This window comes from Protopterus annectens, chromosome 15.part0 (genome assembly GCF_019279795.1).
Source record: "Protopterus annectens isolate FY-2018-M chromosome 15.part0, PAN1.0, whole genome shotgun sequence".
NCBI lineage: Eukaryota > Metazoa > Chordata > Ceratodontiformes > Protopteridae > Protopterus > Protopterus annectens.
In genome coordinates, this window is record NC_056749.1 from 761,663,112 (window position 1) to 761,678,649 (window position 15,538).

The 15,538-nt window shown below is 38.0% G+C and overlaps 1 protein-coding gene across 1 annotated transcript in view; it reads left to right on the plus strand.

The window, feature by feature from the left end:
* The window catches only part of LOC122790049 (gamma-aminobutyric acid receptor subunit alpha-3-like), a 1,812,576-nt gene that overhangs the window by 118,176 nt on the left and 1,678,862 nt on the right, over nucleotides 1–15,538 (plus strand). The window lies entirely within an intron of this gene.

The following is a 15,538-nucleotide window of genomic DNA, read 5'->3' on the forward strand; positions in this document are numbered from 1 at the left end:
TCTGCTGCATAAACTGCATAACCTCAACTTCTCCTCTGATGCTGTTGCACAAACTGCATAACCTCAACTTCTCCTCTGATACTGTTGCATGGTTCACCAGCTACCTCACTGATAGAACTCAGTTAGTGACATGGCACTCTGCACTCTCCCCTCCTCTCCCTGTAAAAATGGGTGCACCTTATGGGTCTATCCTAGGGCCTTTACTTTTTAATATCTTTATTAATCAGCTCTATACCTCCTGTCCTCAGTCATCTTTAGTGCAATATGCAGATGACTCTACAGTCATCACCATAACCAAATTCCCTCTAAGGTCTTCTCAGCTACTCAGGCATCGTTTAACTTAGTCGAAACATGGCTCTCCAACAACCATCTCATTCTCTAGCCCTAAAAAAATAAAGGTGTTACTCTTCCTACCTAAAAAGTTCAACAATATTAAACCCTCCTTCTCCATACAGTCCCTTAATAACACTCCCGTTCAGGTAGAATCCAGCACTAAGCACTTGGGAATCACCATCGATGATCTGCTTAAATATGACTTGCATGTTAATAATTGTATCAGAAAGACTCATGCAAAACTAGGCCTCCTTTACCATAACAAGAAATTCCTTACCTCTGAAGCCAAGATTACTCTCTCTTACCTACCTTCTGCCCAGTCTAATGTACAACTCTCAAATTCACACAAATCTTAACACTCCTGACCAAAGTTGAATCTACCTACAACAAGATAGCTAGATTTGCTGCCCAACAAACCTACAAATCCCATCACTGTGTCTCTCTAAAACACCTAAACTGGCTTGAATTAGCCCACCAGGCTTCCTACTGCCGGCACAATCCTCTCTCATCTCCCATTATTCTCCCGCCAGACCTCTCCGAAGCTCTAACCAAGAACTAGTACAAATCTACAAACCCAAGTCTAAATTTCGACATAACATGTATCACCCCACTGTTGCCTGGAATAGGCTCCCACTAGAAATCAGGACCCTTGCACATCCTAAACAATTTAAGAAAGCCACCAAAGAGCACTTTAAGGATATCTGCGGTGGTGCAGCAGTAGCATTGTTGCCTCACAGCAAGAGGTTCTCCCGTTCGATTCTCAGCTAGTGTGCGGGGAGTGCCTTCTGTGTGGAGTCTGCATGTCCTCCCTGCAGGTCGAATGGCATTCCGAAAGACATACATGAATGGGCGTGCCTTCGTTGAAGGTTGGGTGTCGAGCTGGCAACTCGGCACCATGAAAATCTACTGCCAATCATTAGCGGACCGGAGTTCCACTGTGGCGACCCCTAACCGGGAAAAGCTGAAAGACAACAACAACCAAAGAGCACTTTAAAAGTCACTGGTCCTGCCACTGCACTCTCCCTCCTTAAACATCCCCTATTTCCCATACCTTTAATCTACTTTCTGCCCTTAACTCACTCTTCTCACTAGCTGTCTCTAATCTTCCTTGACTTCTCTTTCTACTGTCTTCTAAAACCTATTAAGCTAATCGCCTCAGATAAACAGTCTATAGTAATTGTCTTGCCTTCATGGAACTACATTACAATAAAACTGGGTTTTTGTAACCACTTACCTCCAAAACTATATTCATCTTAATGACATCTTATTTCTTTTTATACATCTTGAAAGAGCTTTGCTATACTCCTGATTTATTGACACTGTATAACAGTGTATTGCTACTTAATGCCTTCTAATAATCCTGCAACAGTGCTCTTCAATGCTAATTTATAATGAAAATTGTATAATATGTTGGAGCTTTTTTCCCCGGGCCTCTGCTGAAAAAGGGCTCTTCAGCTCAGTCTGACAAACCTGGTCAACAAATGTAAAAATAAATAAATAAATAGTCCACTATTGTTCTCTCTCCATATTCCTCCCCAGACATGCTGATTATCTGAGTCAGACTGAAAAATGTAAATCAAGGCAAATATGTTTATTCTGGGTGACTTCAACTATCCCAATATACGCTAACATAACTATACAGTTAGAAATATGTACATATTTAGATTTGCTGAAAGATTCCCGAGTTTTATTAATGCTAGTTATGTTGTTCTTGTTGCTGTTGTTTCCATCCCCAACAAGGGTGATGATTGTCCTGAACTTTCCCCTTCCTACACTACTCATAATATCACTATATAATAAGCAAAATCTGGCAACCTTGTAGGTATCTCTACAGGATTCCATGATTTATCCAAACAGCCTTCTATTTATGGACCTTCTTGAGAACCATAAATGATGCAATTCTCAACAAATGCATCAAGAAATCTGTAGAATTCTGTTTCCATTTGCCATAAGAATAATGGTGAATGGTGAATTCAGAAATAAGTTAAGAAGCTTAAAATTATAGTATTAAAAAAACACTCCCATCAAGTAATACAAGGACATACAAAGTCAAGATTGTTGCCAACTCCAAGCATAGAGAAAAAAACATCAGGAAGCATTGGTTCATAGGTTCATAGGTTTATACTAGGCTATCTGCCCTAAGGCAATGATGATCGTTGCTGTACTGTGTGTATTTCCAAAAGGAGTATCCCATTCTGATCCCAATGTTTAATTTCCTCACAAACTAATTGAGACATCATTTTTCTACCTCCAAACAGGCCTTATATCCACCCTATTAACCACCTTTATCTCTCGAAAAATCATCCTTGATCAGGTTATATTTGTGCTATCCACAAGTTAAAATACTAGCTCTATGGAGGTACCAAATAATACACATGGCTTCTACTATTTAATGTAAATCTGCAGTTAGCCAACCCCTCCTGTGATACCCTTCAGTTTACACCACTCCTCTGGTTATATTCATAAAAATGTGAAGAACTGTCATAATGGTACCATTATACAAAGGCAGCCAGAAACATGCATCTGGAGCTACAGGCCTATTGAGCTCATAATTACCATATGTAAAGTTATTCAACTCATAACTCTCAGATGATTAACAATGATATGGGTTACTTACAAGGCCTGGAACAAGTGCAGTCATCACTACTATGCCTAAACAATTTCTTCTAAAATGTATTTGTTCCTTCAACTTTACCTATGCTATAAAGATCTAGACAAGAATGATATGATGAGGAGACCTATAAGTAAATCAGGCACTAAACCATGCTATAATTGCATACATTGTAGGGATATTACTACAGATTTGTTTTTTACACACCCTATAAGTCAGGAAAACTTTGAGTTTGGAGCTGCAGGTACTTGTACAACAGAAAATGTGGTTTATTTTGTGAATTGTGTAGCCTGCCAATGTTTCTACATCGGGAAGACAAATGAAAAGTTGAAGGAACAAATAAGTTTCCACTTATTAGATATTCATAGAAACATTCTTACTAATGCTTTAGCGAAGCATGTTGATAGTGCAGGTTCTGAGCACAGGTTTCAGTTCAGGATTTTTCAAGTGTTATCTATAAATAAGAATGGGGTGATTTAATTAATAAAATCGAATTAGCCGAGTATCGCTGGATTAGTTTTTTAGTAATGACCAAGCACCAGGATTAAATTGTTATGTTAGCATTAAACCTGTTTTAAAAGAAAAACATGATTTGGTGTGATTTAAGACCAGTATTTTGTATTTGAAAAAAATATGTATAAATACTGATGTATATTTTACTATGTATGAGATATTTATGATGGGGCACTTTAAATTAGTAATTGTCATTAGGGTTGTTTCTCATTGACTGGCTGCGCTTTGTGTATATAAAGGATGCACACTGTTAATATGTATGAAACACTGAAGAAGAGTTTTTAACTCTAAAGCTTTGTTCATTTTATTGGGTTTTTATTGCTTTATTTTATTAAAGTGTGCTTTTCTGGAACGGTGGACTTCTGGTTGAGTTTGTTCTAAACTTCAAATATTCTGAATGGAAATCGCCATACAGCGTGGAACAGTATATTTTCTATTTTCCTCACTGTAGTGTGATCTCGAGGTTGGTATATTTATTTAGCAGGGGGTGTGTTTTTATGTATTTATTTATTTTTATTTAGTGTTTTAGTTTTTGAAGTTTCAAAACTTCGATCTTCTGGTCTCAGCCTTTTGAAATTCGAAGTTTTGAAACTTTGAGCTTTAGAATTATATATATATATATATATATATATATATATATATATATATATATATATATATATATATGTCTCCAACTCCAGACATGGTTCATGCAGTGGTCAAACTCCAATAGGTTCTGGCTATATTCCCACCTATACAGTATAAATAAGACTGTTTTCCCACCCTTTGCCATCTATGGCTGTTTTTAAAAATGCTTAGGTCCGCTTAGCACTACACAAACCTGCTTAGCTGAGCTAAAGACTGCTTACAATTGGGACTGCTTAGCAATGCTCAAACCAGCTAATAGGAGCTGATCATTGCTAAGTATTGCTAAAACAGGTCCTGTTTTAGCATTGCTTAGCTTGGCTTACCAGTGCTTAGCAAAATTTAGCTGAGGGCAAACAAGAGTTTTCATTAATAAAATTAAAATATTGATATTGATTACTCACTATTGATGCATTATTATTAAGTGCATGTACTTTACTTTGCATGACCTCCCCCTATGTGCTTTCGTTACTTTACCTTGGGGTGTGACTGTACTGTATCAGACACTTGTGTTTCAATGGTGGTTTTCACCTCATATCTCCACTGACACTGGGATTCTGGACCAGCGCCACTACCCTGGTTAACAAATATCAATAAGTACATAAATAAATAAAAATTAATATTAAAATGTTTTCCCATGTAAAACTGAATGGTCTGTTTCGGCATTCAAACCATGCACCTACTGTACACGAAGGTGTGACACTAACCACTCAGCTAACTTGGCTGTAAAGATTTCAGCTATACATTTCTATATAGCTTCTCGATACATTTAAGCACTGCTGAGCAATGTGCTGCATAAACCCACTTAGCTAAGCTTAAACTAGAAAAAAAAAAAAAATGAAAGGGAAAATCACATTGGGACATTTACTTCAGTCTGACTGTACAGGGGGTGTGTTATGGACACTGTAACATACCCCCTATGTGATATTACAAAATAAATAATTAAGTGTTCAAGGACACTTTCTTACTCTTTTAGTGTCGTACAAACTTTGACAATGCAAATGATGTGTTACGGATACTGTAATGTGACATTACACAAAAATTATTAAATAAGTATCCGAGGACACTTTCTTTATTGTTTTAGTGCTGTACAGCACTTTGAGAGTGCAGGGGGTGTGTTACAGATTTGCAAGCACTGTAACACACCCCCTAGCACTCATTCAGTATCTGTGTACATGACTCCCCCTCAGTAGCGTGCCTTCATTAATATGCGAGGCACACTGCTGAGAGGGAGATACAGACATGGACACCATTCACTCCTTGTCGGAATAACGCTATTCCTACACGGAGTTTATTAAATCTGGAGGTATATATAAATATATAAATATAATATGGCTAGTGAAAGTGGATAACATATGCATACTAAATCTAGAGCAATTTATAATAGTTTTTCAATCTTACTCACAAACACTGGCTAATCTACAATGTATGTACTGTACCTGTGTACTATGTATGTATTCTACTATTCTACCTACATTCCAAAGTTCAGCTGTACACCACAAATCTATTACTTACCTTTATTTTTAAAATTAATATCTTTTTTGATTGTTCTCTCCACTGTAACTGTTTGTACCGCATGCCACTGTAAAAACATGTCTCTTGTAATTTGTGTGTATACTGATTATGTCTAAATAACTAAATGTGTCTGTAATTTTTCTTTGTGGAGCTTTTCTCCCCGGGCCTCTGCTGAAAAAGGGCCTTTTCGGCTCAGTCAGACACCCCCGGTTAACAAATGTAAAATAAATTAAAATATATATATATATATATATATATATATATATATATATATATATATATATATATATATATGTGTGTGTGTGTAAGTATATATATATTATATATATATATATATATATATATATATATATATATATATATATATATATACACACACACACACACACACACATACATATATATATATATATATATATATATATACATATATATATATATATATATATACATACATATATATATATATATATATATATATACATATCTAGAGAGAGAGATGGAAGATGAAGGCATCTAACAAGTATTTGCTATAACAGTAGTTTTATTATATACAGCCTAAATGAAAGTCTGGTTTACTAAAATACAAATTAATATCTAGTGGCCTAAACACATTTGATCTACAGTGTCTTATAGAAACTCATACAATGAATAAAAATATAATCGGCAAACAGTTCTTGGTTTTGGTCTGTTTCCATGCTGCATAGCACCCATCAGTAAACAGCGTCTATATTACAACATCAAACTCACAGGAGTTCGAACATTGTAATATCGAACCCAAATATTCGAAATACGAAAATAGCAAAGCCACGGCACATAGATTTGTTTTCACAGGGAAAAAAATTGGTGGGCTGTTTTTGGGGCTTTGCTATTTCCTCCACTGTGGTGCAGTCTTGGAGTTGGTATATTTAAGTAGGGGGAGGCAAAGCCCCCCACATTAGTTCGTTTGAAGTGTAAGCATTTTTTTTTTACCGGAACAGCGATTTTTTTCCCTGGGAAAAAAAATCGCTGTTCTGTGTATTCGTAATTCTTGGGTTTCGAACATTATGGTTCAATATTACACCATCCAAACTCCTGTGAGTTCGACAATGTAATATAGATGCAGTAAACAACCCCCCCTCCCACATTGAAACCATTAGTTGTAGGCCCTTGTGATGGTCTGTATGTCTAGGAAAGACCATCCAGACAGTAGTGATTAACACCAGGGCTGCGCTTTGCTTTAATGTTGAAGAGCTATAAGGACAAGGCCCACCTGTATAGTTTTACATTGTTCACCTTTTGTGGATGTAGCTAGTGTAAGGACTCAAGGAAAATGATGAGGGTAATCTCCCTATCTAGCAGGTAGTGCCTTAAGGACACAAGTGTCCATTTTATGCCAAAGTGTTCTTATTCAAAGATCAAGTACTTATCATACTGGACACTCCTTTCTGTACAACACTAGGAACAATATTGCATTCTAATCAATGCTGGATACATCAATGTAAATAATGATGTGTTTTTGGCATACCAGTGCATGCAGCATGCAGTAAGGTAGTGTCAGATAATGAATATGGCATGTATACACAATACCTTTTAGCTAGTGATGCACTATAGATAAAGGACATGATACAACTGTAAAACGTCTATACAAGCAATGTAAGCTTGTAATTTAACTTTATTTTTTTCTATATTTTTCATGTATCCATATGTTGCTTTTTTGTTGTGATGAAAATATCTCTAATCACCATAAATTTGTAATTTTCCTTATCATGTTTTTGGAGATTTTCTCCCCGGACCTCCAGTGAAAAAGTTTACATACACAGTTGGACTTTCCCGGTAACAAATGCCAAATAAATAAATAAAATAAATAAGGGGACCCAGCATGCAAGTACGCAGAATCATGGTTTTCATGCTCACGAGTTAGTGTAATTCATTAAGGCTCTTGATTGCTGTGCAGATGTGCCAAGTTTGAATCTTTAGTTTGGACTTTTGACACAAATGGCTAAGCACTGTATTGTAGTTTGTGTGGTATAGAGTTCAATTCTTTCACATCTCATTTGTCTACTGTATGACTTGGGGCAAGTTACTTAACTAGACAGTTCTTAGCAGCAACAGGGCATGTGAGCTAAGCTCCTCAATGGTTCCCTGAGATGCAGGTCTCGTACCTGCTTATGAACCTAAGCATCAACAAATGTAGCTGGCAGACCTGCCCATACAAACATGGTAAGCAAGATGAGCAATGCTGTATATCATTGGCCACCCTGACAAAATACACATGAAATCCCAATAATTAATCCACCCCAGGTTGGGCGATGCATCAACGCAGAGTTGGACAAAATAAAGAAATTAGCATGCAAAAACTGAAATCGTCAAAATGACATCATGTAAACATCAGAAAATGCAGTTTGGTTTGTGATCAGTAAGATGTAAATAGTGAGTAAATAAAAATATTTCTGTCCGTCTTTGAAATAGTCATTCTGATTTTGAAGCTCTTTTATGTGTTCTCCAAAGTTCAATTATCAGCCTATTATTTTCTTTTTTTTATAAATACCTTCTCATTTGATCTACTTAGACTTAATAATATTTTGTATTGAGGACCTTTTATTGGTAAACATGACAGCAATTATTAGTACCTTGAAAATCCTTTGCAGTGGAGCTTGAAAGTCCTTTGCATTTTTTTCCAAACCACTTTCTCTGGTTCAGTAGACAGAAATGTATTTAAACTCATGTAAAACCACTTCCCTGGTTATTGATAACTTTTAAAGGCTCTCCACACTATCCTCCTTACCTATCTTTGAACCCTAATGCTATGTTGTCTTTGCCATGAATTCCAATAATTATGTTGGCCTCTGTCTACATCCTGATTTTTCCATACCTAACTTGTTGAAACTTCTAAGTAAAAGTGTTTAGGTTTGTTAAAACTTCCTAATAAAGTAACTAGATACCCTACCACACAATCTTCCAAAATGGTTCTAAACATCTGTCTGCCCACAAAAGAATATATATCTCCTTACTGCACATAATTTACAAAATACTACCTTTTTACAGGAACACTTAACATCAATTTGCTTCCACATATACTTTCCTTAACAGAGATATATATTTGTATACCTACAGAAAAGTTCTTAAATAAAGGTTTCTGCCCACCTCTAGTTTTAGCCATCATTGGTCACTCATATCACAACAATGAAGTCTATTACCCCATGAGATGGCTTACATTTTAAAATCTTTGAAAAAAGCCATATAAGCTAATATTGCTAACACAGTGTGATATTATGCCTGCCTTTTCTCCATGTATCACTATTAGGAGCACTTATTAAATATATCATCCATTAAATACTTGTAATTAATTGCTGTCATTCACCTTCCTTACCTAATTAAATATTTTTTCAAATAGCACTGATCATTTCCATACGTTTTACATAACTGCAATACCTGATACTGAAAGTATTGCAATTACAAGACATAACCTTCAAGTTCAACAAACAGCAAATTGAGAAACTCACTGTTGAATTTTGAAGCATTTTTATCCAGGATGTAAGCCTCTCTTCATGCCTAGCATGCAACGAAGTCCTTCCCCACTTCTTCTAACTTTATAATCTTTCTCTGAGGTGCTTTGTATCAGAATAGGAGAAACAGTCCAAGATGTCACTGTATTTATTTTAATAGTGTCATAATTCAGAGGATCATAATTTGAACAGCATGACCATCCTCGCTATTAAAATATGAAGCCATTTTCTACATAGTTTGGCAGGCACACATATTGTTTCTTTAAGTTTTCATGTTGCAGTTGCTTCAAGAGTAATCAAACTAAAATAAAATCACATCCAATGTAAGACTAAAATGAAGAGTTAAAGAGATAACTCTAGATGCAACCATGGCTTTTATAATAATAAAAATTTGCATTATTATTTCAGTAGTAGATTATTATTATAAAATAAATGTTAAGTAAATAATTACATACTTATGTATGAAATGTTGGAGTAAAGGTTCATAGGTTCATAGGTTCATACTAGGCTATCTGCCCAAGGGCATTTATAAGCCTAGCCAGAGTTTTGTAGCTTTCGCCACCCCTTTAGTTTGGAGGATACTATGCCCATTATTTTGCTGTGCCTCTGTCAAGCAGTGACACTGAGATAATCCCTGGGGTATATCTGCGATCTCCCATCCATTGGTCAAGATTTCTCTTGAACAAAGCCAGCTAGGTGCTCTGCCTCACATGTACCGGGATTTTGTTCCACAGCATAGGGAGTCTCTGGGTGATGAATCTGTCCCTCCAGCACGTCCTATTAATGACCGTGTCAAGGTTTAAGTCTCCCGCCCTTGTAGTTCTGAGGGATCTAGATTTTTTGAGGTGAAGCATGTGCATCAATTCTGGGTTGGACATGGCCTTGTATGTCAGGCACAGGTCACCTCTGAGCAGATGGTAAGCAACTGAGTAGAGCTGAAGTTCCTTCAGTCGGGCAGCATAGGACATATTTTTGAGACCCTTTATCCTTTTGCTAAGGAACTTTTGGGGCCTTTCCAGTTGCTGCAGGCGTTGTGTCAGATACATTCCGAATGGGGCATTGTACTCAGTCATTGGCCTGATGAGTGATGAGTACAGGGGGACGATGACTTCCCTTGATCTAGATGTGAATCCCTTCATGATCAGGTGGGCAATGTAGAAGGTTTTCCTAACTACTTTGGCAATGTGAGTATCAAATGAAAGGTTACTATCAACCTGGGTACCCAGATCCCTGATAACCTCTTCTGTGCTTAGTGGGTTGCCACCTATATGGTAGCTGGGGGTAACCTTGTTTTTCTTGAAGGGTATGACTATGCATTTTTTGGCATTTAACTTTAGGCCATGGTTCTGGCACCAGTTTTCCGTTTCTATAAGACCCTTCTGAAGGATATCAGTGTCAGATGTGTTCTCAACTATGGCGCCCAGTTTGCAGTCATCTGCAAATTTTGTCAGCCATAATCCTCTTGTGTTTGCTTGTACTTCTGAGAAGTAGATGCCGAACAGGAGAGGGCCCAGGACTGAGCCCTGTGGGACACCACTTGTGACAGGCTTTGAGTCTGACATGGCGCCAGCAACTCTGACCCTGTGGGTTCTGTCACTTAGCCAATTTGCAACCCATCTTGTGACGTATGGGTTTACATTTAAGGTGATGAGTTTTTCAATGATACCTGAGTGGGGTATTGTGTCGAAGGCCTTTGCCAGGTCGAGGTAGGCTGTGTGGACTGCCTTTCCCTCATCAATGGCCTTGGTGACTGTTTCGAAAAAGTCCACCAGGTTTAAAAGGCATGATCTACCCTTGACAAAGCCAAACTGGGTTGGATCCAAAGTCTGCAAGTCTCCTATGTCTTTATTTATGAGTTCCATTATGATCCTCTCCATAGCTTTGCAGATCAAACTTGTCAAGCTGATGGGACGGTAATTTCCCGGGTCGGTGGAGGCACCTCCTTTGTGAAGTGGGACCACAGTTGCTGTACGCCACTCCTTAGGCACGTATCCTGAGGTAAGGCTAAGATTAAACAGCTGCCCTAGCTGCGGGTTTAATTCCTCATTGACTTCGTGGAGCACACATCTGGGGACACCATCTGGTCCCATGGATGCTGTGTTTTTTGCCTTGGAGAGAGCAGTCCTCACCTGAGCGTTTGAGATGTTTGGGGGGCTATAATTCTCTGGTATAGATATCTCACCTTTTGGGGGGGGGGGAGTTTGCACTGAACCTGTCAGCCAGTATGTTGGCAATGTCTGTAGGTTCAGGTTAAGGTTCAGGTATTTTAAATGCTTCTATAACTTTTTAAATTGATGTCATGAATTGATTAATTATTCAGTAGGCAACTGATGTGACTGGTAGAATTTTTTTTTTTAATGTGATGTAATTTCCTGGAAACTAAATCTGATGAAGTCCTTTATAAAGACAAGGTGAATTTGCTAAGTTTGTGTTTAATAAGGGCCTGGAATTTAAGTCAGTGTTGCATTTAATGCCATCTCTTACACTGGTTGCATTAAAAGTAAGTTCTTGTATATTTCTTTGCAAAGAGATATTGTTGCCATCTTTGTTGGAATACCCTACCATTTCACAAGACATAAACAGGGGGCCTATATTTCAGAAATGGTATACATGAGTCAACTCTAAAAATTCAAACATATGCCATGCCAAAACCCAACAGAGATGTATACCAGACATACAACTACATTACATACATCTATATCATGACAAAGTAATCATCCACAGGCCAAAGATAGGCCATTATTTTAATAGGCCAGGATAGAAGGGGTGGGATATAGATACAGAGGAAGTCATGAACAGTGTTGGTATGATCCTCACTAAAGTGGGTGAAAAGGGCCAAAGCAATGGACTGGAAGGAAGGAGAAATGGAAGCTTACAACACAAGAGGACATAAAGAATGTGAAAAGGATGTTAATTAGCAGAGCAGAAGGTGAAAAATGAGGAAAGTTGGGGAGAGATATGGAATGGTTATGGGGAAGAGAAATGGTGGGAGAAGATGAACATAGTTTAGAGCAAAGGGACCTCTTTTAAATGTCAGTAGGAAATGATGGTTAAGAGAGTAACTGTCATGGGACTGGGGTTAGTTAGAATGAAAGACATTAGCTTTAAAAACTTCATCACAACCAGAAGATATGGAAAAGTGGAAGATGATAGGTACAAAGGGGAGGTATAGAGTGAAGTGGAATGGTATATGCTTAGGAGGATATAGGAGCTAGGACATAAGTGATGCACACCAAAAGGAGTTTAAGAGATAAAGTACAATAATAATGAAGTCATACACTAGTTGTGTGAAATTAAAAAGAAGGGGAGGTTCCTAAGTGCAGACAATTAGCAACTGCAGCTGATTGGCAAATTAAGTTAGGGTGGAGGTGTAGGGTTGATGTTTGAATTTAAAGATGTAGGGAGTTTAGGTTTGGAGATGATTATAACAGGGTGCTGAGATCTCTATTCTAACTTTTCTCTTAGATTATGTAGAATTAATCTAAAGTATTTTCCACTTTTGAGAGTGGAGATGTAAGCAGTATGCTTATTTTTTTTGTAGTATAACTATGGACCCCTATTAGATATTTTAAGTATCTGCTGGGATTGTTGCTAATTCATGGTGATGTATAGTGAAGGGAAACAGTTGAAGTAAAATTACATATACACATAAGATTGCTAGATTAACGTGTGCAAAGAAGAACAAGCTTGTGCTGTGAGCAACAAAACCTGCATGTGATATAGCATGCAGTGCCGGTGCAGGACAGTATGGAAATACATTAGTAAAGAAGATAATGTGTGCCAGTGTCATGTCTACAGACACAAGTATATATACTGCAGAACATATCTGTGCCAAACACATACATGTCAGAAGAAAAAGATGACAGACACTGTAACTTTTACTATGACAGATGAAATGTATGCAGTGGCACAGTGATTTGTGAGGATAAACATGTGTCTAATATGAGTCAAAGATGACTTAGTATTGAGAAGCACAACAGTTAGTTGTGAATGTAGGTTGTGGCCAGTAGCAAAAATGGCTACCTGTATAGTAAGCGTGGCATGTATTCTTGTCAAAACAGGTCCTCACAAAGGAGGCAGGAGCAGACTGTTGTCATATGGTACATAAACCATCTCAGCAATACTAAATGCAGAATGTGCATGGTACAGTACTCATTGCATATTGTACTGTGTATTAAGGATTCACTAAGTAGGAACCTTGCTGCCAGTATTTTTTCAGTATGCACTACTTTAGGTTTACTTCCTTAGACAGAGTACATATGGCATGGAAAGTGTGCTCCACATGGCCAAATCAACTGGTCACTTTCAGTCCATAATGTTGGAAAAGGCCTTTCTGACCCAGTGACTATATCATGCATGGCTGATGTGTATCAGTACTGAGCATTGTAAGTACATAGAGTGACAGTGTCATGCATGGCTAATGTGTATCAGTAGTAAGTGTTGTAAGTGCATAGAGTGCATGTGTCACACATGGCGGATGTGCCTCAGTAGTGCGTATTGTAAGCACATAGAGTGACTGTGTCATGCATGGCTGATGTGTATCAGTAGTAAGTATTATAAACACATAGCTTGAATGTGTCATGCATGGCTGATGTGTATCAGTAGTGGGTATTGTAAGCACATAGAGTGACTGTGTCATGCATGGCTAAGATGCATCATTACTGAGCATTGTAAGCACATAGAATGACTGTGTCCTGCATGGCTAATGTGCATCAGTAGTGTGTGTTGTAAGCGCATAGAGTAACTGTGTCATGCATGGCTAATGTGCATCAGTAGTGACTATCAAAAGCACATAGCATGACTGTGTCACACATGGCTGATGTATATCAGTAGTGAGCATTGTAAGCACATGGATTGTCTGTGTCATGCATGGCTGATGTGCATCAGTAGTGAGTGTTGTAAGCACATAGAGTGACTATGTCATGCATGGCTGATGTGCATCAGTAATGACTATTAAAATCACATAGCATGACTGTGTCATGCATGGCTGATGTGTATCAGTACTGAGTATTGTCACATAGAGTGACTGTGTCATGCATGGCTAAGGTGCATCAGTACTGAGCATTGTAAGCACATAGAATGACTGTGTCATGCATGGCTAATGTGCATCAGTAGTAAGTGTTATAAATGCATAGAGTAACTGTGTCATGCATGGCTAATGTGTATCAGTAGTGACTATTAAAAGCACATAGCATGACTGTGTCATGCATGGCTGATGTGTATCGGTAGTGAGCATTGTAAGTGCATAGATTGACTGTGTCATGCATGGCTGATGTGTATCAGTACTGAGTGTTGGCACATAGAGTGACTGTGTCGTGTATGGCTAATGTGCATCAGTAGCAAGTATTATAAGCACATAGCATGACTGTGTCATGCATGGCTGATGGGTATCAGTAGTGCGTGTTATAAGCACATAAAGTGACTGTGTCATGTGTGGCTGATGTGCATCAGTAGTGGGTATTGTAAGCACATAGCGTGACTGTGTCACACATGGCTGATGTGTATCAGTAGTGAACATTGTAGACGCATAAAGTGATTGTGTTATGCATGGCTGATATGCAGCAGTAGTGAGTATTATAAGCACATAGCATGACTGTGTCATGCATGGCTGATGTGTGTCAGTAGTGAGTGTTATAAGCACATAGCATGACTGTGTCATGCATGGCTGATGTGTGTCAGTAGTGAGTGTTATAAGCACATAGAGTGACTTGTCATGCATGGATAATGTGCATCATTAGTGGGTATTGCAAACACATAGCATGACTGTGTCACACATGGCTGATGTGTATCAGTGGTGAGCATTGTAAGTGCATAGAGTGATTGTGTCATGCATGGCTGATGTGTATCAGTAGTGAATAAGCATATAGAGTGACTGTGTCATGCATGACTAGTGTGCATCAGTAGTGAGTATTGTAAGCGCATAGAGTGACTGTTATGCACGGCTGATGTGCATCAATAATGAGCATTGTAAACACATAGAGTGACTGTCATGTATGGCTGATGTGCATCAGTAGTAAGCATTGCAAACACACAGTGTTGGAAGGAGTACATCGAATGAAATATGTAGTACCAATGCAGCCTTTTTGTACTGTACAGATATGACGCAATGGTTAGCACTAGACACATTAATGAAACATATTGTAGCCAGTGCTTAGCATTATAACCCTTAATCCATGATGCAAGTACCAGAGCACATAATATGCAGGTGCATGATATAAACTCAGCCGCAAAGGTGCAAGAAGAAGCATTAACTGAGCCATTGTTGTTGTTCCTTATGTCTTTATAAATCTGCATGCATTGATGATTTAAAAAATAATCAGGCTTGATAAGCATATGCATTGTAATGCTGTGCTTTGTATAACAACATGTAACACTGTAAAATATGTCTCTGTTGGGGATCCATTGGATAGACCTTGCCTTAAGCTGCTGTAGCTACTACGGTCCTTTCTGTGAC